The following is a 7,673-nucleotide window of genomic DNA, read 5'->3' as shown; positions in this document are numbered from 1 at the left end:
GACGGGAGGTGTTTCTTTTCTGGTCCAATCTATTTGGAGTTCTGTAGGCTTCCTGTATGTCTATGGGTATCTCTTTTTTTAGGTTAGGGAAGTTTTCTTCTATGATTTTGTTGAAGATATTTACTGGTCCTTTGAGCTGGGAGTCTTCACTCTCTTCTATACCTATTATCCTTAGGTTTGATCTTCTCATTGAGTCCTGGATTTCCTGTATGTTTTGGACCAGTAGCTTTTTCCGCTTTACATTATCTTTGACAGTTGAGTCAATGATTTCTATGGAATCTTCTGCTCCTGAGATTCTCTCTTCCATCTCTTGTATTCTGTTGGTGAAGCTTGTATCTACAGCTCCTTGTCTCTTCTTTTGGTTTTCTATATCCAGGGTTGTTTCCATGTGTTCTTTCTTGATTGCTTCTATTTCCATTTTTAATTCCTTCAGCTGTTTGATTGTGTTTTCCTGGAATTCTTTCAGGGATTTTTGCGATTCCTCTCTGTAGGCTTTTACTTGTTTATTAATGTTTTCCTGTGCTTCCCTAAGTGTGTTCAGGTCTTTCCTGAAGTCCTCCAGCATCATGATCAAATATGATTTTGAAACTAGATCTTGCTTTTCTGGTGTGTTTGGATATTCCATGTTTGTTTTGGTGGGAGAATTGGGCTCCGATGATGGCATGTAGTCTTGGTTTCTGTTGCTTGGGTTCCTGCGCTTGCCTCTCGCCATCAGATTATCTCTAGTGTTACTTTGTTCTGCTATTTCTGACAGTGGCTAGACTGTCCTATAAGCCTGTGTGTCAGGAGTGCTGTAGTCCTGTTTTCCTCTCTTTCAGTCAGTTATGGGGACAGAGTGTTCTGCTTTCGGGCGTGTAGTTTTTCCTCTCTACAGGTCTTCAGCTGTTCCTGTGGGCCTGTGTCTTGAGTTCACCAGGCAGCTTTCTTGCAGCAGAAAATTTGGTCTTACCTGTGGTCCCGAGGCTCAGGTTTGCTCGTGGGGTGCTGTCCAGGGGCTCTCTGCAGCGGCAGCAACCAGGAAGACCTGTGCCGCCCCTTCCGGGAGCTTCAGTGCACCAGGGTTCCAGATGGTCTTTGGCTTTTTCCTCTGGCGTCCGAGATGTGTGTGCAGGGAGCAGTCTCTTCTGGTTTCCCAGGCCTGTCTGCCTCTCTGAAGGTTTAGCTCTCCCTCCCACGGGATTTGGGTGCAGAGAACTGTTTATCCGGTCTGTTTCCTTCAGGGTCCGGCGGTGTCTGTGGCAGGGGTCCTGCCGCTCCTGGGCCCTCCCCCACGGGAGCCCAGAGGCCTTATACAGTTTCCTCTTGGGCCAGGGATGTGGGCAGGGGTGAGCAGTGTTGGTGGTCTCTTCCGCTCTGCAGCCTCAGGAGTGCCCACCTGACCAGGCGGTTGGGTCTCTCTCTCACCGGGTCTGACAGATAATATTGAAACGATGAAATTAACAGAAAAAGAGATGGGACTGGAAAATTATGCTAAATGAAGTAAACTGCCAGTGAAAGGTATATGCTGCATGTTCTCTCTCTTACATGTAGCCAAATAATCGATTACTGTGCACGCATGAGTTGAGGTAAAAAAACGTAACTTATAAAATTGGCTAACAAAGGTATAGGGGGTCCTTTAGTGAGAATAATAGATCATCTGTGATATGAAAGTGGGAGGAAGATCTCTGAATGTTGTAAGAAATGAGGATGTGGCCTGGGCAGACTGGGTAGTGTAGGAAAGACTGAGAGGCAACAACAAAAGATGTGTACTCTTAGGAACATGGAAGAGTAATGTGTTCACCATTGTTGCTCACTAGAGGAGTTAAAATAAGATGGCCATCAGTTATCTTTCAATTTATTTTTAATAAAAACAACTAACGAGATAACATGATGTGAATAGAAAGAGTATACACTGTTGATGGGAGTATAGAATACGTAGTCACTCTGGGGACAGTTCCTCTTAGGAGTATAAATACTAATATGCAAAATCAGGAATGTACATTTATGTGCATGGGTGACCAGGTAAATATGTAACCAAGTATGATTATGTGACTTTACATTTAACTAAGATATATCAAAATGATTAAATCTTAGATTACTTTCATAAAATATAATGATATTCAGGAATCAAAACCTTGGTACTAAGCAAGGCATCAAATTTAGTCTTTCCAAGAAATTAAGTCAGCAAGAATAGAAGAAATTATCCACAGTACAAATGATTTTGAGAGAACTACTCGAGGAGATAAAAAAAAAGCATGAGAAGAATACAAAGAATGATGGTCGTTTTGGGAGACAAGTGAATTAACTAGGATGTGAAGAATTCTTCAGAGAAAAGAATGTTCTAGAGTGTGGTTGTGATGGTGGCAGCACACAGAGACACATCATTTTCCTTGAACTGAAAGTTTGAAATTTGTGTATCTTACTACTTGAATATTAAACTTCAGTGATCATCTCTGAAACCAGACAGATTGCCTTTTACTCTTTCTTGAAAATGTTTCCTTTGTCTAGTTTGTGAGAGAGTGAAAATATCAATAGTGAGAAGAAATGAGAAGCCTCTCCTTTTGAATGTCAAAAGTATGAGATAAGTTAGCGGTATTTAACAATTGTTTAGATAATAGTATGTTCACATTTTTAAGTGTTCAGTAGGTGATCATTTATTTAAGATAATAAAAACAAAATATTACAGAATCTATAAATGGCTGAACATTCCTAGATATGTAATATTTGTGAAAACAACTCAAAATGCAACACAAAAATAAACTGGGTGACTCAGTGTTAAAGTGTTTACCTGTGCAAAAATGAGGACCTGAGATCTGATTCTCAGTATATACTAAAAGAGAGACAAGGACGCTCACACATGGAACCTCAGAACTGAAGAGAAGACAGTCTGGGAGATCAATGATGAAGTAGCTTATCTGAAACAGGGAGATCAGATTCATTGAGAAAACTTTTTTTAAAACAATATTTGGAGTGGAGTGGAGACGGACAAGTGACATTGAGAGTTGACCTCAACACATCTTCACAATAAAGACACCTACACTCCCATATGCATACCCCCTCACACACACACACACACACACACACACACACACACACATACACACACACACACACACACACACACACACACACACACACACACTGATTCAATGCACTGATTATCCACTAAAGACTGATGTTATTAATTACCGGTTTACAACTGAAACAATATTCACAGAGAAGTTTGGCTTTACCCAAGGTTGTACAGCATGTGGTAGAAATGAACTTGCCACTAGCTCTGTACTTTTGCATGATCTATTGCATTTGATTATTTTATAAAAGTAACTATGCCAGAGTCATATTTGCATGAAGCATGGCAGAATATGAGGAAGTAAATTAGTACCAAGAGATGGGAAATGAGAAAAATGGCCCACTTTAATAATGTTATTGATTTTTTTTTGAAAACCAAAAGAGCTACCCACTAGAAACGAAATTTACTTTAAAATTTGGACAACCAGTAAGTTTTTTTTTTTAACTTGAGTATTTCTTATATACATTTCGAGTGTTATTCCCTTTCCCGGTTTCCGGGCAAACATCCCCCTCCCCCCTCTCCCCTTCGTTATGGGTGTTCCCCTCCCCATCCTCCCCCCATTGCCGCCCTTCCCCCACCAGTCTAGTTCACTGGGGGTTCAGTCTTAGCAGGACCCAGGGCTTCCCCTTCCACTGGTGCTCTTACTAGGATATTCATTGCTACCTATGAGGTCAGAGTCCAGGGTCAGTCCATGTATAGTCTTTAGGTAGTGGCTTAGTCCCTGGAAGCTCTGGTTGCTTGGCATTGGACAACCAGTAAGTTTACAGCTGAGAGTGGTGGGGTCTGGATTCTGGACTGCGGAGAAAGATTACGCACTTTCACATAGCCTTAGCTTCAGTTTCCTCTTTTATTTCCTTGTCAAGTATGCAGTGTTGCCAAATGTAATCATCTCAGATCCAGGAACAGATTTCGTGTCATATGCCTTCACTTACTATCATTGTTCACTTATAATTTGGCAGGTGGCCATCACATGTTGACAAGCTGTTTCTATCTTCTTTTTTTGTGCCATGCATTTAGTTTAGATTTGAATAATTACTGTCTTTTTACTAGAAAACCTCAGGATTCATACTATAAAATAGCCTTGTGGACATAAGATTAGGTATCATATTGAAATCATCTTCCACGATTACCAAGCTCAGAAAAAGAATTTTAGCTGTCTTCTTGATTTCCTTAAAGATGCAATATTCTTGATAAGTTTATTGAAAGATAGAGTTTTAATAATGTGTAGTAGAAAGGAAAATTTAAAACAAAATTTAACTTTTCTCTTAGAGCATTAACACGTTTTTCAAGTGTCTTACTCCGTTTTTTACTAATTAAATTACTCATTTACTTTATGTCCTGATCACAGCTTCTCCTTCCTCCTCTCAGCCCCTCCCTCTCACCCCTCTTGCATGAACCCCTCCTCCCCTTTTCCGCAAAAAAGAAAAGACTCTCCATGAATATCAACCAGCCTTGGCATATCACTTTATAGTAAGACATGGAGCATCTTCTAATGTGGCTAGACAAGGCACCCAGTTAGGGAAAGCAATCCTAATGCAGGTAATGTAGTCAGAGACAGATGCTGCTCCCAATTTAGGAGTCCCATATGAAGACCTAGCTAAACAAATATTACATAACTGCAAAGGGCCTAGGTTACGTGATGTTTAGGTTCGTTTGTGGTGTTCTTCACTTTTCTGGCTTCCTCAATCCTTTCTGTCCATCCTCCATAGGATTCTCCAACGTCCAGTCAGTGTTTGTCTCTGTGAATTTCACTCCAACTGTTTCTGCATGAAGTCCCTCTTACTAGATTTATGCTAGCCACCTGTCTGCAAGTATAGCAGAATATCAACGATATGGTCGAGGTGGGCTTGCTTTCATGGCAGGGCTCTTAAGCTGGTCCAGTCATGGGTTGTCCCTTCCCTCAAATTCTGCTTCATACCCTCATCCCCACACCATTCACACACCTGCACAAGCTGTAAGCAGGATAATTGTGTGTCTAACGTTTTATGGCTGGGTGGGTATTCCAATTCCTCCATTGGAAATCTTGCCTGGTTACAGGATATGACCCTTTCAGGGTCCATACCCCCATTGCAAGGAGTCTTAGCTAAGGTTACCCTTATAGATTCCAGGAGTTTACATTGTCTTAGGTTTCTAGTGTGTCCTGGAGATGCTCTTCACTCTGGTTGTTTCTCTCAGTAATCTTCCCGCAGTCCTGACCCCACCTCATTCCTTTTGTTCTCATCCCCCCTCCCTCACTCACAAAGTCCTCTCCCTCCATTTATTCCTGATATCTGATCTATTTCACTTTCCAGGTGAGATTCAAGTTTCCCCTCTTGGTCCCTCCTTGTGACTTAGATTCTCTGGGTCTCTGTTTTGGCACATGGTTATCCTGTATTTTATAACTTGTATTCACTTATAAGTGAGTACATGTCAAGTTTGTCTGAGTTTGTTTTACCTCACTCAGTGTGATTTTTCTAGTTCCATTCACTGGCAAATTTCATGATGTCATTGTTTTTAATGAGTGAGTAATACCCCATTGGGGAAATGTACCAGATTGTCCTTATTGATTTGTGTTTGAGGGACATTGAGGTTGTTTCCAGTTTCTGGCAATTTTGAATAAAGCTGCTATGAACATAGTTTAAAAAGTGTCGATTTGTAGTATGGTGGAGATCATTTTGGGTATATACCTAGGAGTATTATAGCTGTGTCATGAGGTAGGTCTATTTCCGATTTTCTAAGAAAACAGAGAAATGAGTTCCAAAGTGTTTGTCCAAGTTTGCACCTCACCAGAAATGTCAGAGCGGTCTCCTTGCTTCATATCCTAACCAGCATGAATTCTCTTGAATTTTTGATTTTATCCATTCTAACTGGTGTAAAGGAATCTCAGAGTCATGTCAAGTCATTTTGACTCACATTTTCCTGGTGACTAAAGACGTTAAACATTGGGGTTGGGGATTTAGCTCAGTGGTAGAGCACTTGCCTAGGAAGCGCAAGGCCCTGGGTTCAGTCCCCAGCCCCGAAATAAAAAAAAAGAAAAAGGAAAAAAAAGATGTTAGACATTTTGATGGAGGAGGAGGAGGAGGAGAGGAAGAAGAAGAAGAAGAAGAAGAAGAAGAAGAAGAAGAAGAAGAAGAAGAAGAAGAAGAAGAAGAAGAAGAAGAAGAAGAGGAAATTATTTTTACTTACTTACATTCCAAATGTTTGCCACCCTTCCCAGTCTCTCCTCCCAGAGTTCTTTACCCTTTCTCCCTTTCCTTTTCTTCTCAGAGGACGTTCCCCGACCCATCCACCCTCACCTCAATCATCACCACCTTCTCCCTTCCCTGGGACATCAAATCTCTACAGGATAAACATGTCCTTCCTACTGAGGCCAGACAAGGCAGTCCTCTGCTAAATATGTGAAGGACCCTCAAAACAGTCCATGTATCCTCTTCGGTTGGTGGCTTAAGTCTCTGGAAGCTCCCAGGGATGAGGGTTAGTTGATACCGTTGCTGGTCCTATGGGGTTGCAATCCATTTTAATTGCTTCAATCCTTTCCCTAACTTTTCCATAGGGGTCCCCAACCTCAGTCCAATGGTTGGCTCTAAGTATCTGCATCTGTCTCAGTCAGATACTGGTACAGCCTCTCAGAGGACACTCATGCTAGGCTCCTATCTGCAAGCACAATATGGTATCTGTAATTGTGTGGGGGTTTGGTGCCTACTAATAGGTGAATTCTAAGTTTTGATGCCGTTTCCTTCAGTCTCTGCTCCTTTTTGTCCCTTCATTTACTTTCGACAGAAACAATTCTGGGCCCAAAATTTTGAAGATGGGTGGATGCCCCCATCCTCCAACTAGGGATGCTGTCTATCTACTGGAGGTACTCTCTTAGATTCCACCTCTGTTACTTTAAATTTTTAAAACCTACTTTTAATGATGGTTCTCAAATGGTTTAACCTTACTTCTAGCCCACACCCACCAGATGTAGTGGAAAAGAAAGGATACATGGGAAGTGGACTTGTTTACAAATGTTTTTTGGAACAAATATCATCTTCATTGTCAAGAAATCAGCAGATCTGTTCACAGGTCAGCTGTGGGAGCTCAATACACTTGTAAATACTTCACAGATATACTAGTAGTCTTTAGGTGATTCCTGGTCATTAGATATTTCTCTTACAAACATTCTATATTCACATCTGCATTCTGTACTTTAATTGGGTTACTTGATTTGTTGAGGTCTACTTTCTTGAGTTCTTTATGTATTTTGGATATCAACTTGTACTGCCTGGCTTTGTGTGTCAACTTGACACAAACTGGAGTTATTACAGAGAAACCATCCTACCTTGAGGAAATGGCTCCATAAGATCTAGCTTTAAAGCAATTTCTCAAGTAGTGATCTAGGGAGGGAGGGCCTCTTGTGAGTAATACAGTCCCTCGTAGCCCTGGGTTCTATAAGAAAGCAAGCTGAAATCAAGATGAAAAGAAAAAAAAAAGGAGTTGCCATGGTCCTGGAAAAAAAAAGAAAGAAAGAAAGAAAGAAAGCTGAGCAAGCCAGAGGAAGCAGTCTAATAAGCAGCTCCCCTCCATGACCTCTGCATCAGCTCCTGCCTCCAAGTTCATACCCTGTGTGAGTTCCTGTCTTGACAATTTTTGGTAATAAACAGCA

This window comes from Rattus norvegicus, chromosome 6 (genome assembly GCF_021556685.1).
Source record: "Rattus norvegicus strain SHRSP/BbbUtx chromosome 6, alternate assembly SHRSP_T2T, whole genome shotgun sequence".
Taxonomy (NCBI): Eukaryota; Metazoa; Chordata; class Mammalia; order Rodentia; family Muridae; genus Rattus; species Rattus norvegicus.
The sequence above is the reverse complement of the archived record's forward strand: the minus strand, read 5'-3'. Positions refer to the sequence as shown.